Source organism: Panthera tigris, chromosome D4 (genome assembly GCF_018350195.1).
Source record: "Panthera tigris isolate Pti1 chromosome D4, P.tigris_Pti1_mat1.1, whole genome shotgun sequence".
Lineage (NCBI taxonomy): Eukaryota > Metazoa > Chordata > Mammalia > Carnivora > Felidae > Panthera > Panthera tigris.
Genome location: NC_056672.1, coordinates 12143623 through 12169658, shown reverse-complemented (window position 1 = coordinate 12169658; position 26036 = coordinate 12143623). Strand labels below are relative to the sequence as shown.

Here is a 26036-nt window from a genome sequence, read left to right as displayed (position 1 = left end):
TGGGAGAAAGTTGGACCTTTGGCTCAAACAAGGGAAAAACATTGCAAAGTGGATTTATAACTAAATGGGAATAAATACACTTTGGGATTTATTGGGTTGCTTGAGTCTGTAGCAAAGTAGATTAAGGAGTATAAGTAAATATGTATCAAAACTGAAAGAAGGGACCAGAAGGGAAAAAATCTAAAAGTGTTGAGACCACTTTTCCAGCTCGTTTACTGGCCTAACCTTGAGCAATGTCATAGTCTCCAATGACCACGACAGTATGTGGTTAGAGTAAATGGGTAAAAGTGGCTGGATGTAAAACTACATGCCGAGCTCCTTGTATTTTTACTTGGTTGCACTGTCTTTTAAAACATCATGGACAGTTAATAGAACTGCCCCCCTGGCCTCATATACACAGCCTACAGCTGCCAATTTGTAACCTCTGTTCGAGAGTATGATTACTTCATTGGGAAGCAAACCATTCAAAGGCTAACAATGGAAGCCAACATAATTTGGCTTATTATTTTAGTAAACATTGGACAGACATGGGTAGGTGTGATTACGTTGTAAAGTGGAATTGTTAACATCATGTCAAATTTAAGAATATGTCATCTTTACTGAACAGAGGTTTTAACTGGAAACATTAATAAAACCAAAAATATTTTAAATGTGGCTTCTGGATCTGTTCATTTCAATCATAATGCTTTAATTTGAACCATGTTGAACACAGCAGTACACTGGAAGATTATGAGAATATTGTTACTGAATCTAGAATTCTGTTTTTTAAATTAAATCAATGGCAAAATATGTAAATGTCAAATTTATCTAATTATAGAAGCAATATTTAAGTTTGAAAAACAGAAAAAAAAATTTACTTGAGTTGCCACAATCCTAATAATTTTGAATATACATTTTATATATAATAATAATAAAATGTTGGATCCTACTTTTTAAAAAATTTAACATTACATCACACTAATTTGTCCATATAATCAGCATAAAGAGTAGAAAATGTTGAATCTCAAAGGTAGGATTTTGAAAACTTGGAAACCAATCAGAGAAGTTTTAAAATATTTTTTAAAACCTTAATAAAAGTTTACAAAATCAGCAAAATGAACATTTAATTTGAAAAACTGATTAGAATGTTTTTAACATTCTAAAAATTCCATTTGCCAACACATTTGGTAACACGACAAAATGACCAAAAAGTTAATACTCTTCTTTCATCAAGGTTGATACTTAAATTTTTTTCCAGGGAATGAACTTCTTACATTTCATTTGGCACAGATTCTAAGTTCAGTAAATATTTGAAGAGATCAATGTTTTACTTTTTCTTCCACTGGCCACCCTTCAAAATGATAAAGATGGCTTTCACAGGTGGTACATGATGGTCCCCGTAAACACAGATGGCTTTTGGGTACAACTGTTTCACCTCAAGCTTTTGTTTATGCTTTTATTCCTTGAGGAGCAATCTCTAGGGCCAATATTAGACTATTAGTTGTTTATTCCATGTGTTGGCTTATAATTCCACAGATGGGAATTGGTTCTAAGCTAAGCTGCACTCACACAGCCTCACCCCATTGAAGAATCTACCCCATGCAGATTACTGTAAGAGTCTCACTCAGAAAAATGGCCCCTTCACAGATGGTTAAATTCTTCCAACAGGATAAAACACGGTTGCTTTTTAACTGGTTTTGAATGAGTCTCCCATTTTGGGATGAGCTGAATGTAGGAGATAAAAGAAAGACAAGCATTCTTTGATGTGCAGACAGTACAACTATGATTTTATCTCAAACTAACAATAACTTTAAAAACAACTGACCCTGCTCCCTAATTGCTGCCACTACAGAAGTATTGGAGATGAATTATTCTGGAATGAAGTTAATAATTGTAGAATTCTTTCCCAAAGCTTAAACACGTTTAAAATAATAAACCCTTACAAGCGAACTCATTCGGTTACCGAGAGGTACGTTATACATATGCTTCATCTTGAATAGTGCATCCAGAATAACATAGCTTAAAGCTAGGTGTTCTCTTCGTAATTTTTAAAGGAGCAATGATTTGTTCGTTTCATGACTGAAGCAAGCATCTGGTTTTACTGCCTTAAAAATATTCAAACTAAAAATACTATAGCCATGATATAATAAGCAACAACGCTTGGCACCAAAGCTCACCCTTTAATCTCTGCTAAAGGGGATCCAAAGCTCTTTGTAAAGAAAAAAATTGAACCTTCCTCCAAGAACTCTCCCTTGCTCATTTCTGTCAGAGGGGCCATTTTATTCAGGGCACCAGATCTTCTGTAGGTCCCTCATTTCCATGAGAGAATATAGGTCTGACCCCAGTTAAACTAGTTGGTAAGGCAGATGTGTTTATTTGGCTGGCCACACAAAATAACCAGAACATGGGTACTCATTACACAATGCAAATTCACTGTAAAATCTCAGGTGAGAAATACAGTGGTGATGGGGAATTTCTGAAGGATACAAAGATCCATGCATTCTTACCCTAGGATCAAGCTAGAAGAGAATCAGAAAGCCAGGTACTCCTAGAGGAAGTGAGTAGAGAAAGAGCACATACTCTGAAGTCTGAACTTGATTTTATCACTTACTAGCCATGTAACCTCTTGCTGTCCTATACAATGTATCATTTCCTGTTTTGCATTTTTCCTATCCTATCATAGTCTTTGTATCCTGATAAGCAGCCTTCAATTCACTGAGATAAACTGGGGGGGGGGGGGGGGGGAGGGAACAGTTATTTCTACAGAAAACCAAACAGATAAATAATTGATAATACATAATATAGAAAGGAAGTCTAATGTATCTTAGGGACTTATAGATGGTTTAATATTTTACATTATATTAACATATCACATCAGTAGCCCAACTAAGGAAGAAAAAAATGCCTAGATTATTTCAGTTGATTCTGAAAAGGCATAAAATAAAGTGAAGACTATCCAACAACAAACAGAAACAGACTCATAAATACAGAGGACCAACTGGTTGCCAGAGGGGAAGGGGTTAAGAGGATGGGCAAAATAGGTGAAAAAGATTAAAAAGTACAAACTTCCACTTATAAAATAAGTCACAGAGATGAAAAGTGCAGGTGGGGAATACAGTCAACATCGTAATGGCATTGTATGGTGACAGGTGATAATTACGTTTAATTGAGGTGAACGTTACTTAATATATGGAACTACTTAATCACTATGTTGTACATCTGACACTAATATGGCATCGTATGTCAACTATATTTAAGTACAAAATTTTTAAAAATAAAAAGCAACTGAACCTTATTAAAACCTGATAAATTTAGAGGATATTTGCCCCCTCAATCTTTCAGATTCTGTATACTCCATATGTGCTCCTTATAGTTCTATTTTTCAGGCAGGCATTACTTTAATATTTGAGGATTACTGGGCCACTTTTCCTAATTCATATTTTCATGGCCATGAATTCATTTGCTTTAGAGAAAAACAAGATATAATCTATATGTATACAGTATGACTTCTAGTGAAAAGTAATTCAGTGAACTTGTATGTCATGTTGGTTTATATAAAACTAAATAATGATTGTGATTATTTGTTATTACCAAAAACAACAACAACAAACAAACAAACAAAGTCCCTGATTGCTTTAAAAAGCTCTTAATAACCCAGGACTAAAGGCTAATACCTTGAAACCAATAGCCACATAATTCCTCACAGAAACATATTCATTAAAATTGGAAATAAAATCAGGTATATAATTTTCACATTACTTAACATTGGGTTAGAACTCTGGTCAATGCAAATAATAAATGGCACAGAAATGAGATCTACATTTTGGAAAAGAGGAAACATAATTATCATTACTTATGGATGATATTATATACTAGAAAAGCCATGAACATAAAATGAAATTTCTAGAATTGATTCAAGCTCAATAAGATGCTAGACATAAATATGCAATTGCTTCTTTGTTACTAGAAGACAGCATAAATTTGCTTGTTCTTAATACAGCAGCAGTAATCAGTTACAAAACATAATATAATTCAATGGGGAAAGACTCTATTCACAATGTATTCTAATCTCCAAAGAAATGCAGAGGACCTATATGAAGAAAACCACAAAAATGCTGAGAGATATCAGAAGAGAGACTTCATGTTCTTCGATGGAAAGAACAAATTTTGTAAATTTGTGAATCATATTTTATATGTGTTACTCAATGCCAATTAAAGTCACAGTTTTCTTTAGAAAATGATTACAAAGTTTGGAAAAATAACGAAGTGACTATAACAGACTTACATAAAATTATAATAATTTAAGACATATATAGAGTACAAGCATAAGGGTAGACAGACACATGTACAAAACAGGCTTTACTACATTCAAGAATGAATATGTGATCAATGGGGCACTGCAAACCCACAACAGGAAAGTATTATTCAATAAACTGCTTGGGGGGGGGCACCTAGGTGGCTCAGTAGGTTAAGATCCGACTTTGGCTCAGGTCATGATCACACTGTCAGTGAGTTCGAGCCCCAAGTCACGCTCTGTGCTGACAGCTCAGAGCCTGGAGCCTGCTTCTGATTCTGTCTGCCTCTCTCCCTGCCCCTCCCCCACTCACACTGTGCTCTCTCGCTCTCTCTGTCTCTGTCTCTCTCTCAAAAATGAATAAACATTAAAAAAAATTTTTAAAAACTCTTTGCGAAATACTCATTAAATATTTTCGGAAAAATCAATTCAGATACTCATCACACTTTTGGAGTAGGCTAAAAGGATAAAAGCTAAATAAGTAAAACCATTTCAACAGATCTTGACAAAAGTAGAAGTAAATCTCAAATATCTTGAGTGGGAAAAGCCAGCTTTGAAAGGATTAAATAATTCAGATAAAAATGCCCAGTAGACTCAAAATTTAAGTCTAAAATTAAAACTAAATTCTAACACCTTAAACTAATAGAACACTGTATGTTAACTATACTGGAATTAAAAAAAAAAAACTACATCCTAACATAAACTATGAATTGAAGGCAACATTTGCAGGAATGTCACAGATTTTTTAAAAAATGAATGTTGCAGTTCTTTACACCGTACTTGCAACTTTTCTGTAAGTTTATTTCAAATAAAAAAGTTATAAATACCCTTGATATATAAAGAATTCTTGCAACATGATAAGAAAAATACTAAGACCCAGGTGACAAGTTGGTCAAGGATATAAACACAGTACAGACACCTGCGAGCATACACACACTCACAAAAGGAGGGGAAAAAGGTGGTTAACAGACATGGCAGAAAAATAGTCAGTCTTAATAGCAAAGAAATACCAATTAAAATAAGACTTCAGGGGCGCCTGGGTGGCTCAGTCAGTTGAGCGGCTGACTTCGGCTCAAGTCATGATCTCACAGCTTGAAGGCTTGTGAGTTCGAGCCTTGCGTCAGGCTCTGTGCTAACAGCTTTGAGCCTGGATCCTGCTTCTGATTCTGTGTTTCCCTCTTTCTCTGTCCCTCCCCTGCTCGCGTTGTCTCTCTCTCTTTCTGTCTCTCAAAAATAAATAAACATTTAAAAAAAATTTTTTTAAAAAAGACTTCAATTTACGCTTATCAAATTAGCAAATGTTTTTGGTTTTGTCTTTCATAATAATACCAAATGCTTGCAAGAATATACTAAAACAGGCACTCTTTCTCATGACTGGTGGGCCTATAAATAAGAATAAGCGATTTAGCTGTTTGTATCAAGAGTCTTAACATCCTTGAATACAGTATGCCCACTTTCAGGTATCATGCTAAAGGGAAAATCCTGAAAAACAAACAAAAAAAGGCTTTATGCATAAAGAAGTTCACTGAGCATCATTTATATTAATGAAAATTTGGAAACAACTGACATGTCAAGCTATTCTGGGGGTTACTGGATAAATTATGAAATATTATATAGACATTAAAATGGTATTTACAAATAAATTTTTAAGCCAGATATTTTTATTTTGCTTTTTATTCCAATATAGTTAAAATAGCATGTTATATTAGTTTCAGGTGTACAATACAGTGATTCAATAATTTTATTCACTACTCAGTGCTCATCACAATTAAGTGTACTCTTAATCCCCTTCACCTGTTTCACCCATCCCCCACCCACCTCCTCTGGTAACCTATACTGTTCACTATATTTAAAAGTGTGTTTTGTTTATCTCTTTTTTCTTTATTCGTTTGTTTTGTCTCAAATAACACAGAAGAGAGTTATGTCTTTCTCTGATTTATTTCACTTAGCATTATACTCTCTAGATCCATCTATGTTGTTGCAAATGGCAAAATTTCATTCTCTTTTATGGCTGAATAATATTTCATTGCATATACATACCACTTCTTTATCCATTCATCTCTCAATGGACACTTGGGCCACTTCTATAATCTGGCTATTGTAAACAATGCTATAATAAACAAAGGGGTGCATATATCTTTCCAAATTAGTGTTTTTGTATTCTTTGGGTAAATACCCAGTAGTGGGATCACTAGGTCATATGGTAATTCTATTTTTAATTTTTTAAGGAACCTCCATACTGTTTTCCACAGTGGCTGCACTAGTTTGTATTCCCATCAGTACTGCAAGAGGGTTCCTATTTCTCCACATCTCTGTCAACACTTTTTGTTTCTTGTGTTTCTGATTTTAGCCATTCTGACTGGTGTGAAGTGATATCTCATTATGGTTTTGATTTATATTTTCCTGATGATTAGTGATGTTGAGCATCTTTTTAGGTGTCTGTTGGCCATGTGTTTGTCTTCTGTGGAGAAATGTCTGTTCATGTCTTCTGCCCATTTTTTTAACTGGATTACTTGGTTTTTGGGTGTTGAGTTGTATAACTCTTTATATATTTTGGATCCTAACCCTTTATCAGATATGCCATTTGCAAATATCTTCTCCCATTCAGTAGGCTATCTTAGTTTTGTTGATTGTTTCCTTTGCTGTGCAGAAGCTTTTTATTTTGAATGGTCCCAACAGTTTATTTTTGCTTTTGTTTCCCTAGTCACAGGAGACATATCTAGAAAAATGATGCTATGGCCAATGTCAGAGAAATTACTGCCTGGGCTCTCTTCTAGCAGTTTATAGTTTCAGGTCTCACATTTAGGTCCTTCACCCATCTTGAGTTTATTTTCGTGTGTGGCATAAGAAAGCAGTCCAATTTTCCCAACACCATTTGTTGAAGACACTGTCATTTTCCCACTGCATATTCTTGCCTCCTTTGTTGAAGATTAATTGACCATATAATCGTGGATTTATCTCTGGGCTCTCTATTCTGTTCCATTGATCTATGTGTCTGTTTTTGTGCCAGTACCACAGTGTTTTGATTACTCTTACTTTGTAGTGTATCTTGAAATCTAGGCTTGTGATACCTCTAGTTTTGTTCTTCTTTTTCAAGACTGCTTTGTCTATTCAGGTTCTTTTGTGGTTCCATACAAACGTCAAGATTATTTGTTCTAGTTCTGTGAAAAATTCTGTTGGTTTTGATAGGAATTGCATTAAATCTGTAGATTGCTTTGGGTAGTATGGACATTTTAACAATATTTGTTCTCCCAATTCATAAGCATGGAATATCTTTTCATCTGTTTGTGTCGTTGTCAATTCCTTTCATCAGTGTTTTATAGTTTTCAGAGTAGAGGTCTCTCACTTCCTTGGTTAAGTTCATTCCTAGGTATTTTATTATTTTTGGTGCAATTGCAAATGGGATTGTTTTAATTTCTCTTTCTGCTACTTCATTATTAGAGTATAGAAAGGCAACAGATTTCTGTATATTGACTTTGTATCCTGTGAACTTACTGAATTCACTTATCAGTTATAGTAGTTTAAAAAGGAATTTTTTTTAGGGGTGCCTGGGTGGCTCAGTCGGTTAAGCATCTGACTCTTGATTTCAGCTCAGGTCATAATCTCACAGTTGTATGATTGAGCCCCATGTTGGGCTCTGTGGGACTGCTTAAGATTCTCTACCTCTGCCCCTGCCCCACTCACACATGCATGCTCTCTCTCTCTCTCTCTCTCAAAAAAAAAAAAAAAAAGATTTTTAAAAATAATGTGATAAAATGTGCTAAATAAAGAAGGCAAGATATACAATTGTTTATATACTATGGCCACATATTTTTAAAAAACGAAAAGGGAAAAAAGCATTTTTAAAAGTACCTGCTAACAGTAGTTGTTTTCAGGGGAGGGTCTGTTAGTTGTTTTAACACCTCTTTTATATTTGCCCCATTTTCCTCAAGGAGAGTGTATTAGTTCATGCTTTTATAATATATAATATGACTCAGAAACAAATCACTGCTGTGTCCAGCACAGTGGGGAAATCTGATGGTATGTGCTCCTCATAGATTCCAGGTTTCTGTCTTTAATAAAAAAATTCTATATGAACTTTTAAGCCAATGGTGGCAGTTCTTTCAGTTCCATCTACACCACCAGCCACACAGAGGCCGGGTGTAGAGACAAAGGCTGACTGAGCACAAATGCTATTGGGAGGCACTTCGATGCTATAAGATATCCAGTGATTAGTTGGGCCTGAAGAGGAAAAAGAATCTTTTAGAAACAAAATACAATTCTACTAAAATTTTTTAACAATAAATTTTTGTTTGCTCTTTTTTAATTTACTTTTATTTTTTTAAATAGTCATAAGTGTTTTATTTATTTATTTTTTAATATATGAAATTTATTGTCAAATTGGTTTCCATACAACACCCAGTGCTCGTCCCAAGAGGTGCCCTCCTCGATGCCCATCACCCACCCTCCCCTCCCTCCCACCCCCCGTCAGCCCTCAATTTGTTCTCAGTTTTTAAGAGTCTCTTATGCTTTGGCTTTCTCCCACTCTAACCTCTTGTTTGCTCTTTTTTTAAACTACTTTTTTTCAAAGCATAACAATAATAAATGCTTGTTAGAAAGTTTTTATTTATGCTCTATTTATGATGGGGAAGGTGATTCTCACTATTATAGTTTGATATATATTACTCCAAATTTTTTTGAGTGAATATCTTACATTTTAAAAATAACGGGACCGTTTTAGACACGCTGTTTTTTAACCCGAATGTCGCAGTTTGCCTTGTAAGACACGAGACCCCTCACTGATTTTAATGGCTTACGATATTCCTTTCTTAGTTTACTCTAATTTATTGAACCAACGCCCTATTGATAGTCCTTTTGTTACCAACTCATTATTGTCGACAATTGAATATTATGAGTTTTCGTGCACTTGTGCAGCACAAAAGTGTCTGAAATACTTGACTGTTTTACAATAAACACTCATCATTCTTGAATATTTCTGTGATAAATTCCTAGAAACGGATTTTCTGGGCTAAAGCTTCTTGCTAAGCAAGTCTCTACAAATGTTTATATTCATGACTACTCTACAATGAAAATGCCTGTTTTCTTACATCTCCAACAATGCAGTACATTACCAAGTTTTATTTTGTTTTGGCCAATCTGATAGGTACAAAATATTGTCATTGCTTTCTTTTGCATTTCTTTAATTATTATAGAGGCTGAGCATCTTTTCATAGCTCTCTTGGTCATTTCTGGTTAATTCTAGAAACTGGCTATTATTGTTCTATGTCTGTATTTCATTTTTTTTGAAGGAATTATGTTGTTTATTTAAAATTATTTTTCTAGTCAGTTATTTAGCTATGATATTATTCCTGGCAAATCATTGTGCATATCATGAGGTCTTTTTTTTTTAATATGAAATTTATTGTCACATTGGTTTCCATACAACACCCAGTGCTCATTCCAACAGGTGCCCTCCTCAATGACTATGTCTGTATTTCCACTTGCTTATCTTTTCTTGTTGATTTGTCAAAGTTCTTGTCATATAAAGGAATATAGCCCTTTATTATGTCATTTGCATAAATTCCTAAGGCTTTCTTTCGACTTTTTATTTTAAATTTAATGTAGATATATTTACCAGTATTTTCTAAATTCTGGGTTTGTGTCATGCTTAGAAAGTCCTTCTCCATATATTTATGCTTTCTTCAAGTATTTTTATGATTTCATTATTTTACATTTGTATTTTTGAAGCATCCAACATTTATTTTAATGTAAAGTATGAGATGGAGTCCCAGTTTCTTCTTGTCACAAATGGCTAATCAGTTGGCCGGATACCACTCATTAAATAATCCATCTTTTCTGTACTAATTTGAAATTCCACATTTACGATGCACTAATAAAATATAGTTGGTGTATTTCTGGGATCTATTTACCTTAGCCCCTGAACCAGAATGTGGCAATTTACTTTTGAATAAATACATTCTTAACAGAAAAACAAAATACTACTTCTGTGGAGTTCAACATCCCTAGACAAAATGGAAAATTCCTCTTTACTAATTCACCTTTCAAGATGAATCTTTGGCAGTAGGGTTAAAATAACTAAAAAATTCAAATTTGGCATCATGCCCAAGTCACTGTGAGCTTTACCCACAATTCCTTACCCCCACTTCACGTGTCAAGGAGGGATTAATAATGTTCATCTCTCGATATCTGGCCAGTGTGTTCAGAGTGACAAAATAACCACAAATTGAAAGTCTTGTATATAATAAAGGTTTCTGGCATCAATCTAAGCAGTGGAACTTCTCCTCTGAAAGAGGCCCTGAGTATGAATGGATGTTTAGGTTCATATGTAGATGTAACTATGAATCTCTTTTTTTCAGCTAGTGTATCTAACCCTGTGTAGGTTTCCACTGAACATGTAAAGCAGACATGGTATTTTAGTTTAAGGGAACATATCTGAATGGATACAGTTCACACAAAATCAACAACGGGAATTCCAGTCTGCTTTCTTGCCTGTGTGTGTGCTTGTGTGTGCGCGTGTATGTGCGTGCCTGTGTGCATGTGTAAGACTCCCCTTACCACAGCATGAAGGAAAAGAATGACCCTGTAACCCACCATCTCAAGACCTCTTATGGAATGCCACATTGTGCCTTTTGATTCCATTGTGTGGGTTTTATACATTAACTCAGTCCTCCATTTACCCCAGGGATACAGGAGTGCTGAGGCACAGGGGCACATGTACTCCCAATGTTTATAGCAGCACTTTCAACAATAGCCAAATTATGGAAAGAGCCTAAGTGTCCATCAAATGATGAATGGATAAAGAAGATGTGGTTTATACACACAATGGAATACTACTTGGCAATGAGAAAGAATGAAATCATGCCTTTTGCAGCAACGTGGATGGAACTGGAGGGTATTATGCTGAGTGAAAAAGTCAGTCAGAGAAAGATGGATTATCATATGTTTTCACTCATATGTGGATCTTGAGAAACTTAACAGAAGACCATGGGGGGAGGGAAGGGGAAAAAATAGTCACAAACAGAGATGGAGGGAGGCAAACCACAAGAGAATCTTAAATAGAGAACAAACTGAGGGGGGTGGGCAGAGGAGAGGGGGACATGGGTGATGGGCATTGCAGAGGGCACTTGTTGGGATGAGCACTGGGTGTTGTATGTAAGCCAATTTGACAATAAATTATATTTCAAAAAAAAAAAATACCTCACTCCTCCTATGTAACACCTGTCTGTAGGGTTAACTTGCCTATTAGAGTAGGCACAAAGCCTAGGGTCCTCAATACTTCTAGGGGGCCACAAAACTGTTTTAATTTCTTTTCGAATCAGAAGGAAAAAAAAAAGCAAAAAGAAAATGTTTTTTCATATAATATTAGCATTATATTATTAGCATATTCATCCTTATTATAATCTTATTATAATATTGGTCTTTGAAGGATGGGGACCACAAGAGCCATAACACAGCCTCGCCAGTCCCTCAAAACTACAAAGGGACAATTAAACATTTTAGGTCTTACATCTCTATTCTCTTCCTGGAAATTCACAATTAAAGGCTCACAGGAGCTCTGCAATGAAAACAACTCAACCCAACCTAACAACAACAGGAACAAATTAAACAACTTCGTTTTTACTCTAGGGTTCTCAAGGCTTATTTGATCCTGGAACTTTTTTTTCTTCTCCATAATAATTACTATCTTCTCCGAGCAATCCATGGAAGAATTTAGGAAATAATTAGCTTTCTATCGCATTAAGATTCAACACTGATCGAGAGAGTCTAGAGCTGAAATTTCTCAACCATCTTTTTTTTTCTTAAGCAGACTGCTGCCCAGAAGCCTAAAGGATTATTCCTTGCTCTGTGCAAATAGAACAAGAATGATAACTTGATGCTCTTTCAGCAGCCTCCCACCAACACGGCCCCGCCTTTCCATTCGGCAGGAGAATCTTCTTGTTGCCCAAGCTTCAGATTTATGCTACACTGCTCACTGAGACCCATTTCCATTCCGCTTCCTTGATAGGTTTGCAGCAGCGTGAGGATGAAAATAATTCCCAAATGGCAAGGAAGGGTGAAAAGCTGCTGTCCTGAATCCCAGAACATGTTACTCCTTAACCTATCAGACCTTACTAAGAGTGACTTAAAATCTCTCGGTTCTCAAAAGGTTGCTCCAGGAACAGATTTCTTGGTTCCATCTGCGTTCCGGCTGTTCCCACAACCACACAGCCTACCGAGTTTGGCAGTGCTTGGCTGCACGAATGCTTAAAATTACAATGTGCTTTCAAAATTCAATCCACAGCAAAACTGACCTCACCTAGAAGCATCTCCAAGTTACATTTAATAAAACGATAGGAGTTTGAGGTAGAAGGCAGAAGAAGGGTAAGGGGGCCTGGGGTATAAAATAAAAGAAGAAAGTGTCTTTTTTTTTTTAAGTTTATGCTAACTAATGTCTCTTTTTTAATATATTTTTTAATTTTTTAAAAAATTATTTAAATGCTTATTTATTTTTGAGAGACAGAGCATGGGGAGGGGCAGAGAGAGAGGGAGACACAGAATCCCAAGCAGGCTCCAGGCTCTGAGCTGTCAGCACAGAGCCTGACGCGGGGCTCGAACTAATGAACCACGAGATCATGACCTGAGTGGAAGTTGGACACTTACCGATTGAGCCACCCAGGTGCCCTGATGTCCCCTTTTTAAAATCAGTTTTCTTTTTGATAGAAAAAGTCAAAGACCCTATGTCCTTTCTTTTCAGTTTTCCAGGGTTTATCCATTAGGGAGATGGTCTCTATTATTTTTTCTGGAAGCAAATGCATTTGTCTGCCCTTAGTGCTTTAAATAAAGTACGTATGTTTCTCAACCGGGAGATGCTTGAAGCCTTTTGGTTAAATGGAAGCCATCAAATCTAGGTGGCCATAAGATTTTTTACAATTAGGAAACAAAATTTCTTTTAAGGAAAGAAAACTGCTCGTTTAACTACAGACCTGAATCCTAGAAGATAGAGAACTTAGTTTCCTGAATACACGGTATTTAGCAAAACAAACAATGATGGCAACAAAAGTGAAGATACAGTTTGGCCATGTCTTGCTTTGTACACCTTTTATCATGCCCAGTGGAATTCGCTAAAATTATTTGTCCATAGGTCTGCCTGTCTTTCTTAATGTAGAAAAGTCCTCAAGGATAGAGAGCTTGTGATATGTGGCTTGGTCTTTCAAATGCCTACCACAGTGGCTAACATATATTAGAAGCTTAATGAAGCTTATTGGATGAAGATGTAAATATTAACTGGCTGGGGCACCTGGGTGGCTTCATAGGATCGAGCCCCATGTTGGGCTCTGCACTGAGAGCTCAGAGCCTGCTTGGGATTCTCTCTCTCTGCCCTTCCCCTGTCCATGCTCTCCCCCCACCTCAAAAATAAACATTTATGAACAAATAAATAAATATCGAGTGGCTTTTCAATAGTATCACCAACTGGAAATTGTCAATATGTCTGTGACTATTAATTATATTGTTACTGTTCACCCTAAAAACTGATACTCTGCAACCATACAGCGAAAGCTCCCAAGACGTAGTGCTTAAACTAAATAGAATTTCACAGGATCCCATCTCTGAAGGGCATGTATTTGTGTGTGTGTGTGTGCGTGACAGGCAGAGAGATTATCTCCTTTGGCTGGCAAAGTCTGATAAAATTGCTTACACTGATTTTATTTCCTATTAAAGCCCTACCTGGGCTCATTATTTTTGAGTCAATAGAGATATCTGTAACTTTTTTTTTCAGAAGCTATTGAATGCTTACAAAAATAGTAACAAAGGAAAAAGAAACTATTTTAAAGGCAAATCACTTCGATAATCTTGAACAACCCAACTGGAGTAATTGGAAGGACAGTTAATAAATGCCTCATCAGCTAACAAATATGATAGGTACCCTACTATATACCAGGTGCTTGGTGGAGGGGACGCAAAGGTAATAACAGAACTGACGTTTACATCTAATCACTAATCTTGAAAGGCTCGTGAACTAGTTGGGGAGGTAATACAATATACCTGAAACAAAACACCAATAAGAAAATAGGAACAGAGCAGTGATTTTAAATCATGTTTCCACAGGTCAGTGCTATTCTAGAAACAGAAGTGAGGTATCTCCTGCCAAAAATGAATAATGGTAGCCTATTTCTTGGTTTATGAATTGGTAAAAGAAAAAAAATGGTTATTAGAATTATATCAATTTTGTATTTTTATCCTATCCATCTTACTTAAACTTTGGTGTTACTACCACGTAGCTATTAATAAGATGGCAAAGAGATATAAATCTGTAGCAAACACATACGAAGAGAAAAAGAATTCTGAAATTGCCGAGGACTTAATCTCATAGTTTCTTATTTTTAAGGAAATATACTCCTGGTTGTAATATTGTATTTTTTATAGAACAGTCATATTTTCTTCTGGTAAAAGTGTTCCCAGTTTGTGGGATGAATTAAATATATCAATATTTTATGGTGCTCATACCTGATGACCATAATATTCAGGTATTTTTCTACTGAAATAAGTTGGGAAACAGATGTCAAACAGAACGAGCAAACAATTTTATCAATTTTTGTCTATTTATATCCTGACATTGCAGAGAGGCTATAGGCTGTTAATGCTACAAACACATTTTCAGATAATAAGGTACACCAATGAGAGCAACAGAGCCTGAAAATGTTTTCCTGAAGTATGTGGTATCTCAAATAAACTTGGAAGGATACATCAAATCTGGAAAAAAATGCTTTTGAAGTGCAAAGAGAGGCAATAGTTATTTTTATGGCATCTGGTGGTAACATTAATTTTACAGCCACATTTTAAATAATATTATTCACATTGTTCAGCTCATTGTACATTATAGAAATTTTTTAAACTACTAAAGCATCAAAAGAGGAAAATAACCATACTAGTCCAGTGGACTAGTACTAACATTTTGATGTACTTGATTTTCTGTGCCACTTTTTAACAGTTGTAATTAACTGACAACACAATTTTGTATCCAGAGTTTTTCAGTTAAGATGAAAACTTAAACTTTTTCTCACATTATTAAAAAAAAAATCTGTCTGGAGTGCGTGGGTGAGTCAGTTGGTTAAGAGACCAACTTTGGCTCAGGTCATGATCTCACGGTTCGTGGGTTCGCGCCGCACATCAGACTCTGTGCTGACAGCTCAGAGCCTAGAGCCTGCTTCAGATTCTGTGTCTCTCTCTCTCTGCTCCTCTCCTGCTTGCACTCATTTCTCTCTCTCTCTCTCTCTCTCAAAAATAAATAAAACATTAAAAAAATTTTAATAAAAAAATAAGATAAAATAAATCTGTGGATGTGGTATCTTTAACAGATGCATAATTTAACACCGTAAAGATATATCAATTTATGTACTATTCCCTTATTCTGTATATTTAGGTTAAAGTGTTTCATCCTTCACTATTATAAGCCTGAAATGAACAGAGTAGTTGATGTCTTTGTTTGCCTCTGTCCATTTCCTGCTCTTTGTGGTACGTAGGTCTTGCTCTGTCCTCCATCAGCCATGCGGTTTGAGGAGGACTGACCCAGCTTCAGGAGTGGGAGCCCGGCCGTTATTGGCCATGGAGGTTGGTTCAGGGAGAGGCATATAATCATTTAAAAAAGATAGTATGTTAGAGTGCCTGGGTGGCTCCATTGGTTGGGTGTCTGTCTGACTGTTGGTCAGATAAATAAATAAACTTAACAAAAAAAAAATTTTTTAAATACATTCCCATGACACTCTTCACTCAGAAAGATCATTCAGAAACTTCCGAGGCAGAATTACTATTTGTGGCACCAGAGTGTCTCCCAATCTATCACATAAACATAGCCATAGCACAAAAGTCTCGTTTAAATCATTCAAGGTCACAGTGAATATGATTCAAGAAAAATAAAGAGGGGGCCTGACCTGTTTGGCAAACAGAAAGGAAAGGAAGGGGACCTATAAAAGCAAATGTATTAAAGTTTAGGACATCTACGTTTCACAATTGTAATTTAGTTCATAATTTAGTTCATTCATTTAAAATTCTGTGACAAAAGTACTATTCTGTGGATTAGAAAGCTTTCTGAATTACCAAATGTTAGCAGAACTAAAATCATCAACAACAACCCTCTTTACCCGAAGGGTGTTGAATGTCTGTTCTACACATACCCTTCTGGTCCTCAGACTGAGGAGCTCAGGGACTGAGAAAGAAGGGAATCAGTAAGGAACTTGAAATCAAGGAAGAGTATCTACTGCTACCAGAAGAGACATGTCTAGTTTTGGCTGTCCAGAGTCATATCAAAGGCTGAAAGACGTGGTCACACTGTTGTGAAGTCTGAATGAATTTAGTGAATCCTGGAATCTTCAGGTCACTCCTGACAAAAAGAAACCTAAATGAGTAAAAGTTCATGGATCCCTTCCCTCTTTTCAAGCGACAAATAGTGCTTGTTATGTACAGGGCAGGCTGATGGAGCTTGGGAGCTCGGAGATCACACTAAAGGAAATTATCTATGAGCCAGTGGGAGACAAATTTGTCTAATACAAGGCTCTAAGCTAGTATACGCAGAGACTTCTGATCCACATGCAGCGCTGGGCAAGCTTTAATTTAAAACCCATTCTGGGGCCCCTGGGTGGCTCAGTCCATTAAGCATCCCTCTTGGTTTCAACGCAGGTCATGATCTCACAGTTCGTGGGTTCGAGCCCCGCATACGGCTCTGTCTGATGGCACAGAGCCTGCTTGAGAGTCTGTCTCCCTCTCTCTCTGCCCCTCCCTTGCTCTCTCTCTCTCTCTCAAAAAAAAAAAAAGTAATAATAATAATAAATAAATAAACATTAAAAAATTTAAAACCCAGTCCCTTGGCTATAGTATAGTTACCAGCTACAATGGCTGGCAGGTTGCCAATGTTTTATATACTGCCTTCTGAAACAATGAATAGCAGTTCTGACCCTCATTAAAAGTAGATGGATACAAATATTTTAAGTGCCTTCTAAAAATATGTATAATATATTAGGAGAATACAGGAAAACTTGAGATAGAAGAACAAGACCAAAGGAAGAGCTAAGACAGATATGACTGCCCTGTGGATCCGCTCATTTCCTGCAATGACCCGCAAACTTGGCTTTGAGTTTTCTGCCAGCCAAGACACAAAGAGTAACATGAGCACTTGAGATGAGGATTTGCACTGTCCATTAGGAACAGGCATTATTGTGTTATTCATGGGAGGATGGGGCAGGAGGAAGGAGTTTTCCAGATATTAATATTTGGTAACTAATTAGTTATGAAGGTCTCTAAGCTGCCATTATAACCATTATTACTTTCATTCATATAGCACTTAAAGCTCTGCAGGGTAATTTACACACTTTCTTTAGTTTGCACAAAAATCTGTGATGCAAGATTTGAGAGGATGGTGTTATTAAAGCAATAATGTATCTCTCACTCATGCATCAAGGAGCTTTGCCTCACTGGGAACACAATGAAAAGGAGAAAATAAGTAGAAAGATCTCTGAGATACCAAACCAAATACCACCAAGGGTATGCATAGAAAAGAGCTCCTCACTCAGAACCTATATCCCCTTACTTAACCTGAAATTCTAATAAGGTTAGCTAACTTCCTTCCTAAAACCACAGAAGATTAAAAGTTAACAGAACAGAGGCTGTTACAGAGAGGCACTCTGAAAGGACCCCCAAAAGCAGTGTGGTGTAGAAACTGAAAACCCTTAAAACACTCACCAAGTAGCATGGGCAAGGATGTGTCAAGGGGTCAGAGTTTCTCTCGCCTGGACCCTGACCCTCCATGAATCAGTTGTTCACATAGGAAATGACATGAGATCATGATCACCCGCCCCCAACCCTTACAGCCTTTCAGAGACCTTCCATGGCTGATAAGATAAAATCCTTATTTAAAATGGCCCACAAGGTCCGGCAAGTTCTGGCTTCTGCCTCCTGCCTCTCTGGCCAGTCTCACATTCCCTCTCACTTCTACCCTACCTGCGTGGACTGCTGTTGCACAATATCTTCTCTCTACCTTGGAAGTGTTTCACGGCCGCCTCTCCTGGGCAATCCCAAAGGTCATTTCCTTGGGAAGCTTTACCGAATCCTGGAGTCTAGATTAGGTTTCCCTGTGAACCCTCAGCCCCTTGGCATTTGAGAGTTGATCCCAGTTGCATTTGTTAGTCTGATTGTTTGATACCTGTTTGCTCCGGGGGCTGTGAGTTCTGGGAGGACGACGGCCAGGTCTGGAACACATGCAGAATAAATATTTACTGAAAAAGAAAAATGGTATGTAATGTCACAGGACAAGCATGATACATCTCCCTGGTAAGTATTTCAATTTTACTACAAGATCTTTTCAGGAAGGGAGAATCTATTGTTTTCTTTATTAAAGAAAAAATCTGAAAAATCCTTTATGGAGTAAAATGCAAAACTCATATGAATTTTAAAGCTAAAACGAGATCCCAGGAATGCTTCAGCCTCTGCCCCCCCCCCCCCACGCTTCTGAAGGCATTGTGCTTAATATGGAAACACGGTGTGGTAAAAGATCCATTTCCCCAGGCATCTGGATAACCAAGGCTCACATGCAAATATAACTTATTATTACTGAGAAATCTGTCCCGAAGAGGGGGAGTGACTTGGCACGTGTTACACGGCCAATTACAGGTGAGGCTGACGCCAGGACCCAGGTCTCCGGGGGCCTGTCCTGCCCACTGCTTTTCATTAACACACAGCACCTGCCACCTGCTCCCTACTGCAAAGGTCCCCTCCCTCCCGGCCACATCTGGGGCTGATGCCCTAAGCCAGCCTCAAATACATTTCAAGTTCCGACCAACCAGAATGGAGAAGCGGGGGGGAGGGGGTGGAAACCCAGGCGGTCCGTTCCCGGCATCATAAGCTGGAGGCTTTTCGCCTGGCCCTCAGGACTGGGCAGTTTCCCTCGAGGGCTGCAAACGCGGCCAAGCTTCGCTGGGGCCCAAACCCGAGGGGCTCTCCCCCTAGCGGCGCAAACGCAGGACTGCAGCGCGTGCCGGAGCCACCGTCAGGCTGCTCTTCTGAGAAGTGCAGGCGGTATTCACGGGGCTGGGAAGCGGGGAAGCGGGAAAGCTCGGGAGTAACTAACGAAAGACAACACCCCGCAGGAGCCGACGCGGCTGCCCGGCTTCGCGGTCCTGCGCGCAGAGGTTGGCCTCAGCTACCGCTTGAGGAAACCGAGACCCCCTCGGGCTTCCGCCGGGGAGGGCGGAGGTCCCCGGCCGGCACCTCCGGGATGCGGCCGCATTTCCCGCTCCGTGCGCCCGGCCCGCGCACGCCGGGGCTCGCCGGCTGGGCCAGGGCGCTAGAGGCGGCGGCGGCGGCAGGCACGCGCGCCGCGCACGCCCACCCACGCCGGGGCTGGCGCGCTGGGGCGGGCGGCCGCTGGGGGACGCCGCCTCGCCGCCTCGGGCTCGCGCCGCGCGCGTGCGCGCGGGTGGGCGTGGGTGGCAGGGGCGCTACTAGCGCCGGCGTGCGCGCGCGCGCTCCCCCGGGCGCCCTCCCGCGCAGGCCGGCCCGGCTCGGCCCCGGCGCGCGTCACGAGGGGCGGGCGGGCGGGCGGGCAGAAGGGGGTGGGGCCGCGGACCGGAGGGGCCCGAGCGGCGGCTGCCGAGCCCTAGCCGGAGCTGGGCGAGGGCGGCTGCGGTCCCGGCGGCGGCGGCGGGAGAAGATGGTGGCGCTGGAGGTAGGAGCGGCTGGAGCAGAGCTTTATTCCCGGGCTTGGCACCGGCGCTGTCATTAGCGCCGCCTGCTCCCGCGGGCCCGCGAACCCAGCTGTCAGGCAAGGTACCGCCGCCAGGGAGGGGTGGGTGAGTGGGGGGGGGGGGGTTGCCCGGCGCCGATGCTGCCCCCGACGGAGCCCCGGTCCTCGCCGAAGGGTGCCCCCGGGCGCGAGAGGGGCTGCATGGAACAATAGTGCGGATGAGCGGGGACAGCCGGCGACATCCAGGGGGCAATGCCTTTAGCCATGGAGCCAACGGGGCGGGGGAAGGGGGCGCCGAAGGCAGGGACGCCTGGTGTCCGGTGCGCGCTGAGATGCGGGGTTTTGGGGGCAGCGGGCGTGCCTGATGACAGTCAAGGCAGGAGAGAGAGAGAGAGAGAAAGAGAGAGAGAGAGAGAGAGAGAGAGAGAGAGAGTGTGTGTGTGTGTGTGTATAAAAGGTACAGCCAAGGGGATGGGGGTGGCGGACCGAAGGTGTTGGAGAATGACATTTCCAGGAATCCCCGCTAGGATCCCTCATCCCTCGGCCGCGACTCTCCCGGAGAGTGTGGTGATGGCAACGATGAAGGCAGGATGCACTTGGTCTGTGAGTGTGGAGAGAGGCGCTGGGGTAGGTGCGGATTTGTAAAATCCCATGTGTGTGAGTGTGTGTGTGTGTGTACTCGTGTGATTGCATCCGCGCTCCCCTAACTGCGCTCCAAACCCAGAGATCTGCCGGTGCCCTGACTCGCTGTCACCCGCTGACTGTGGGACAGTGTTTGTTATCTTGACCCTGCAATTCTGAGTACAGTCTGTGTTCTGCTCGTGTGTGTGTGTGTGTGTGTGTGTGTGTGCATGGGCGGCGTGCAGGGATTCTCACTTCCCCTTTCTCTGGCTTCTGGACTTGAGGATGTGGAAGTGTGCATGTGGGCTTAGGGCGCATGGCAGGCAGGGAAATAGGATAATGGTACCCCTTCTGGGCTTGCTAGCCTTCTGGGGTTTGGAAGGGAGCTTCTATCCGGTGATACTTCTCTTCTCGGCCCCTGTTCTGTAAGGGTCTCAGATGCCCTGACTCTGCAGTTTCTATTGTTTATCTCTTGTCTGACCTGAAGAAGGGTCTTTAATGGCCACATTCATCTCTCCGTCCCCACAACTTTGAATGTCAACTAGACCTTCTCCTTTCACATTTCAGCACTGGAAACCTTAAGGCTGGAGAACCGGTGATCTTTATGTTGGTTCTTGTAGAATGAACTCTGGAGGTGTGAATAGAAAGATGGGGTCAGGGGAGTGTTTGAAAAGAAGAAAAAGATCATACTGAGAAATGTTTGGTACCCCCCTTGGTCAGCGTCACACAGGCAGGGCGTTTTCCTCAGGAAAAGGGGCACTTTATTTCTACGGCTGGTGTCATCCACTCTTCCAGCTTTCACAATGGCTCGGTGGTGCCATATGTCATTCGCGAACTGAAATCTCCTAAGACCCATGATAATGGGGTCCTGGGTTGGTGAGGTCTGCTTTCCTAGCCAAGGTAGCCTGCTAATAGAGAATCTGAAAAATGTCACGCTGGCAATAAGTCACCCAGTGGGAGCCAGGATGCAGAATTGCATCCAGAGTGTATAGCTCTTTAATTGTCTCTGCGTGATAAAGATAGGCTTATGTGGGCTTGGGTAGAGATAGGGAGATAGCATATTCATATGTGTGTCCACTGCAGTTTGACTCCCAGTGCCTGTATTTCTCCTGCGGTATTCGTAGGAATTAATGCACCTCTACACTTAATATCTTGAGACTTCTTTATAAAATGTTGTGTGACTAGATTAGCCTGCTGAGAACATATTTAAATCACAACACCTTAAATTCTACTGCATTGCTGTCAGAATCCAAACTGTCTGCCCCAGTCCTCTTTGAAAAGCCTCTAGCAGGCATGGCCATCCAAGTAAATATATAACACGTTGGCATCAGAGGGTTCTTTCTCTTTTTTCCTTTTTAAAAAATTTTTGTTTTGGCAAAGGTTGCATGATATTGTTGTTACATCAAAAATAATAAAACTAATGCTGTGCTCATAAGGTTTTTCTTCCTGTTTATCTTCTCTTAATTAACGATGATATATAGACCAGGTGCTCTTGAAGCTGTGGACATTACATTTCCCCATGTCCTTCAGTCAAGCCTTCTAAAATTTTAATGTGAGGTTGTTGGATCTCCTCCAAGATTTAAGGATAGATTTATAAAAATGAATTTTGAATCTTAGTTCTTTACTCCATGTCAGTTCTGCCAATGTCTTTCTGAGAAAAGTACTTATGGAATTTAAAAAGCATTCGAAGAGGTTGTGTGTGTGTGTGTATGTGCGCGTGTGTTTTTAAGTTGTCTTTATATTTTCAAGTAAAATCCAGAGATGTAAATGTCTTACAAGAAAGTTTAAGAATGTTAGAAATTGACAAGGTAAATACACTGTTCAGAAGAAGAAGAATTATACAACAACACAATTGATGACTCAGGCAGGAATTAGTGATTTCCTTTCTAATATAAATGTGATAATTAAAAAAAAATACAGTGGCTGGCTTTTCCAAAGACTGGACTGGTAAGGTTAATGATACAGCTTGAATCCTATAATTCAGTCTGCTAAACAGCCTTACCTTTTGCTGTAGCCCCCAGCAAGCTGTTTGTTCTGCACGGATGCATTTTCTTCACTTAAAGTACCATTAATGCTTTTCTTTTCCATTATTGGGTCTCTTAAAGAAGTTAGTTTTTCAGAAAACTTGGAAGTAAAAGGCATTTGAAAATTGGCCTGTGGGGCCAAAAGAAATAAACTATGGTACCGTGGGGAGATGGGGCTTGTGTCCTACCAGGAAAAAGTAACTGTTACTAAAATGGAGAGAATTTCAAGGACTAGAGGTCAAAGTTAACCCTTTGGGTTACAGTCATTAACTTACAAATATTTCTTAACTGCCTACTTGATCTCAGGCTGTTTGTACCTTTGAATAGAGTTTGGGAGATGTCCAGAGCGGCACAGATGTGAAGAATAGGGAGACTTAGCTCCTGCCCAGAGGAAATTCATGGCCTGGAAGGAGAGACAGGGCATGCACATAACTGACTACTATAAAAATGGGGCAAAGGTGAGGTACCTGGGTGGCCCAGTCGGTTAAGTGTCTGCCTTTTGGTTTCGTCTCAGGTCATGATCTCACAGTGTCGTGAGTTTGAACCCCATTTCGGGCTTTGCACTGGCAGCACAGAGCCTGCTTGGGATTCTCTTTCTCTCCCTCTCTCTCTGCCCCTCTGCCACTTGCACGATCTCTGTCTCTCTCAAAATCAATAAACACTGACTTAAAAAAAATGGGCAAAATGGCTACATTACCCAAAAAGCCGCATTCCTCCCATGCTGTGGGTGTTCGCAAGGTATAACAATGACTTCCACTGGAAGAATTAGTGAACGTTACATGGAAGAGATCACATTTGAGCTGCGATTTATACAGGTGGTGTCTGGGCTGGCAGGGAAGGAAGGGCATGTATGAGGAGGAGTGAGTAGCAGAGACTTGGTGACAGAAAAGTGTGTGTTTGCCCAGAGAATCGTGTGTTTTGGCTGAAGTGCAGGGAATGCCAAGGGATGTAATGAGAGAGAAGGTGAGAAAGAGAGGCTTTCAAGGTTGTGGAGCAACCTGTGTGTGGATTTCAGTCAGTAAGTACCAGGGAGCCACGGGAGGCTTCTGAGAGAGAGGGTCAACAGGGTCAGAACTGTGCTTTAGGGCAACAACCTTGTAGCAATGTGCTGGACATAATGCAATGAGAAAAGACTGGTTGCAGGGAGACCAGATAGAGTCCTTTGTCAAATTAGGGGTAAGAGGAAATGAGGCAGTGGGAAGAAGAAGAAGAGAAGGGCTCCAGGTGGGGTGTGGGAATAATCTAAATACTGACAAGGGAAGTCAAAAGTCATCATTGAGCTCAGCTGAGACAGTGATGGGGCTGTTGTCAGAGAGGAGGTTCAGAGGAGGGTGAGGAAGAGGAGAAAAAAGAGCTTTCATTTTGGCCATGACAGATTTGTCTAAATGAAGGGACTAGAATACAGGTGTAGGTGTCTCAGAGAGAAGTCAAAGCTACAAAGAGAGATTTGTGAGGCCTGTACTTAGGAGTGATTTTGATGTCTCAGGAATGGCCTGGGAAGAAAATGGAGCAAAACAAAGGGTAAGGGTAGGACCCTTGGGGGATGTCTGTATGTTGAGGGGTGGGGGGAAGAGAAAGAAGAGAATGGGAGCAATATTAAACAAGGGACAGCTGGAGCAACATGGTGGAAGTCACATGGTGTCACAGAAGCTGGAAAGGTGAGGGAGCCATCACCATTCCTACATCATTCATACGGCGCACCCCGTAGGGCCAAGGGCACAACAAAGGAAAAGCCAACGGATTTGACTCTTCACTTTCCTCAATTATCTCTGAGGCAGGTGGAAGTGGGGGTTCGAGTCAGGGGTGTGGTGCATGTGGAAAGCCGTGAAGACAGACTTACTTTGAAAGAAGTTGGGTGGTGAGAGGGAAGGGGAGTTTGATGCATCAGAGAAATGACATACTATAGAGAAAGGAATGTGTTTCTCGTAAGAAGGCACGGGCCTACCTTCTCGTCAGACAAAAAAGAATCCGTAGGAAAGAAGAGACATTGAAAATCTAAGAGAGACTCTTAACTAATGGAATGGAATCTTCAGGAAGGTGGGGGGATCCTGAAGGAGGGCAGAGGAAGGACTCTTGAGACAGAAGCATGGGAGCTTTGAGGTGGAAAGAGAATAATTTGGCCCCAGTCTCCTAAATAAAGTCAGAGGTGGGCAGGTTGAGACCATGGGCAAAATGACAACTTGAAATATGCCTTGTGGAAATGTAGCAGTGAGTCAGTTAGGGGCGAGTAAAAGATTTCCCCCCAACTATGCGGACCACTGCACGGGGGGAGTGTGAACTTAGCCAATTAGCCCTATGTAAGCAGAGTTGGACAACTACTTATGTGATTTTTGTAATTGTGATCATTTAATGTTGTTAAATACAGTGTTAAATCCCGTTTCCCTTAAACTCAATGAAGAGCGAAAAATGGCTACCTGTAAAATTAGCTAATTAAAAAAAATACTCCACCCGAAGTATTTCCTGTGACTATTCTCCCTGAGGGATTGCTGACTTAAATCAATAAAACATATAGTAAAAGAATGGGGGGGGGGGGAAACGCAAGTGTTTTCAAAAAGATGGGCTTTCTCTGTCCGTAACAGCAGGATATGGCTTTACCGGGGAGCGTGAAGTCGATTTTTCAAAAGGAAAATCAAATATAGCACCTCACTCAACACCATACTCATCATAAGCAGTCAATAAATATTTGTCACATGAATACATGAATAAATTTATTTTTTTAGTAAGCTAGGGATAGTATCTAAGATCTAAAATACTGGGATTTCTTTCTGATTTACACTGCAGACATTGAATGAGTTACATTCCATGGCCCATACAAGTTTATGATAGAATTAAAGAAGTTTTATTTATTCATACCTGCTACATATGTTGAAGCTTTATAAAAAATTTCGTTTCACAAAATAATTGTGTATCCTTTAGGCTTTTGAGTTTTGGGGCTGTCGTGATTCTGGATGAATTTATAGCACTTCATCTGTGGTTGAGTGATGATTGGGGCGTTCTAATGATGAAAGAATCTATTCATTTCTTTAACAAACATTCCTTGAACCCCTCCTCTAGACCAGACAACTATTCTAGATTCAAGGGGTACAGTGAGGGGGAAAAGTTGCTGCTATCGCTGACCTTTTAGTGGGGAGAGATTAAAAAATAAATAAGCTAATATATATAATATGTCAGGGGATGGTAACTGCCATAAAGAATAAAGTAGGGAAGACACTAGAGCGTGACGATGTAGAGGGTGCTGTTATTTTATAGAGAGTGTTAAGGGAAGGCCCTGACCAGAGAGTTTAATGAGTAGAGGAATGAGCCATACAGCTATTAGGGGGAAGGACCTTGTAAGCAGAGAGCATGTCAGGAGCTAAAGGCCTAAGCCAGACATGCTTGGCATGATCAAGGAACAGCAGGGAGGCCC

The 26036-nt window shown here is 40.2% G+C and overlaps 1 protein-coding gene across 2 annotated transcripts in view; it reads left to right on the top strand.

Moving 5' to 3' along the window:
* Positions 1–19892: 19892 nt before the first annotated feature.
* APBA1 (amyloid beta precursor protein binding family A member 1) overlaps positions 19893–26036 on the top strand; it is a 207803-nt gene continuing 201659 nt past the window's right edge. For both annotated transcript variants that reach the window (XM_042965242.1, XM_042965241.1), the window contains exon 1: positions 19893–20068. The gene's annotated coding sequence lies outside the window, so the exon portion shown is untranslated. The remainder of the gene's footprint in view (positions 20069–26036) is intronic.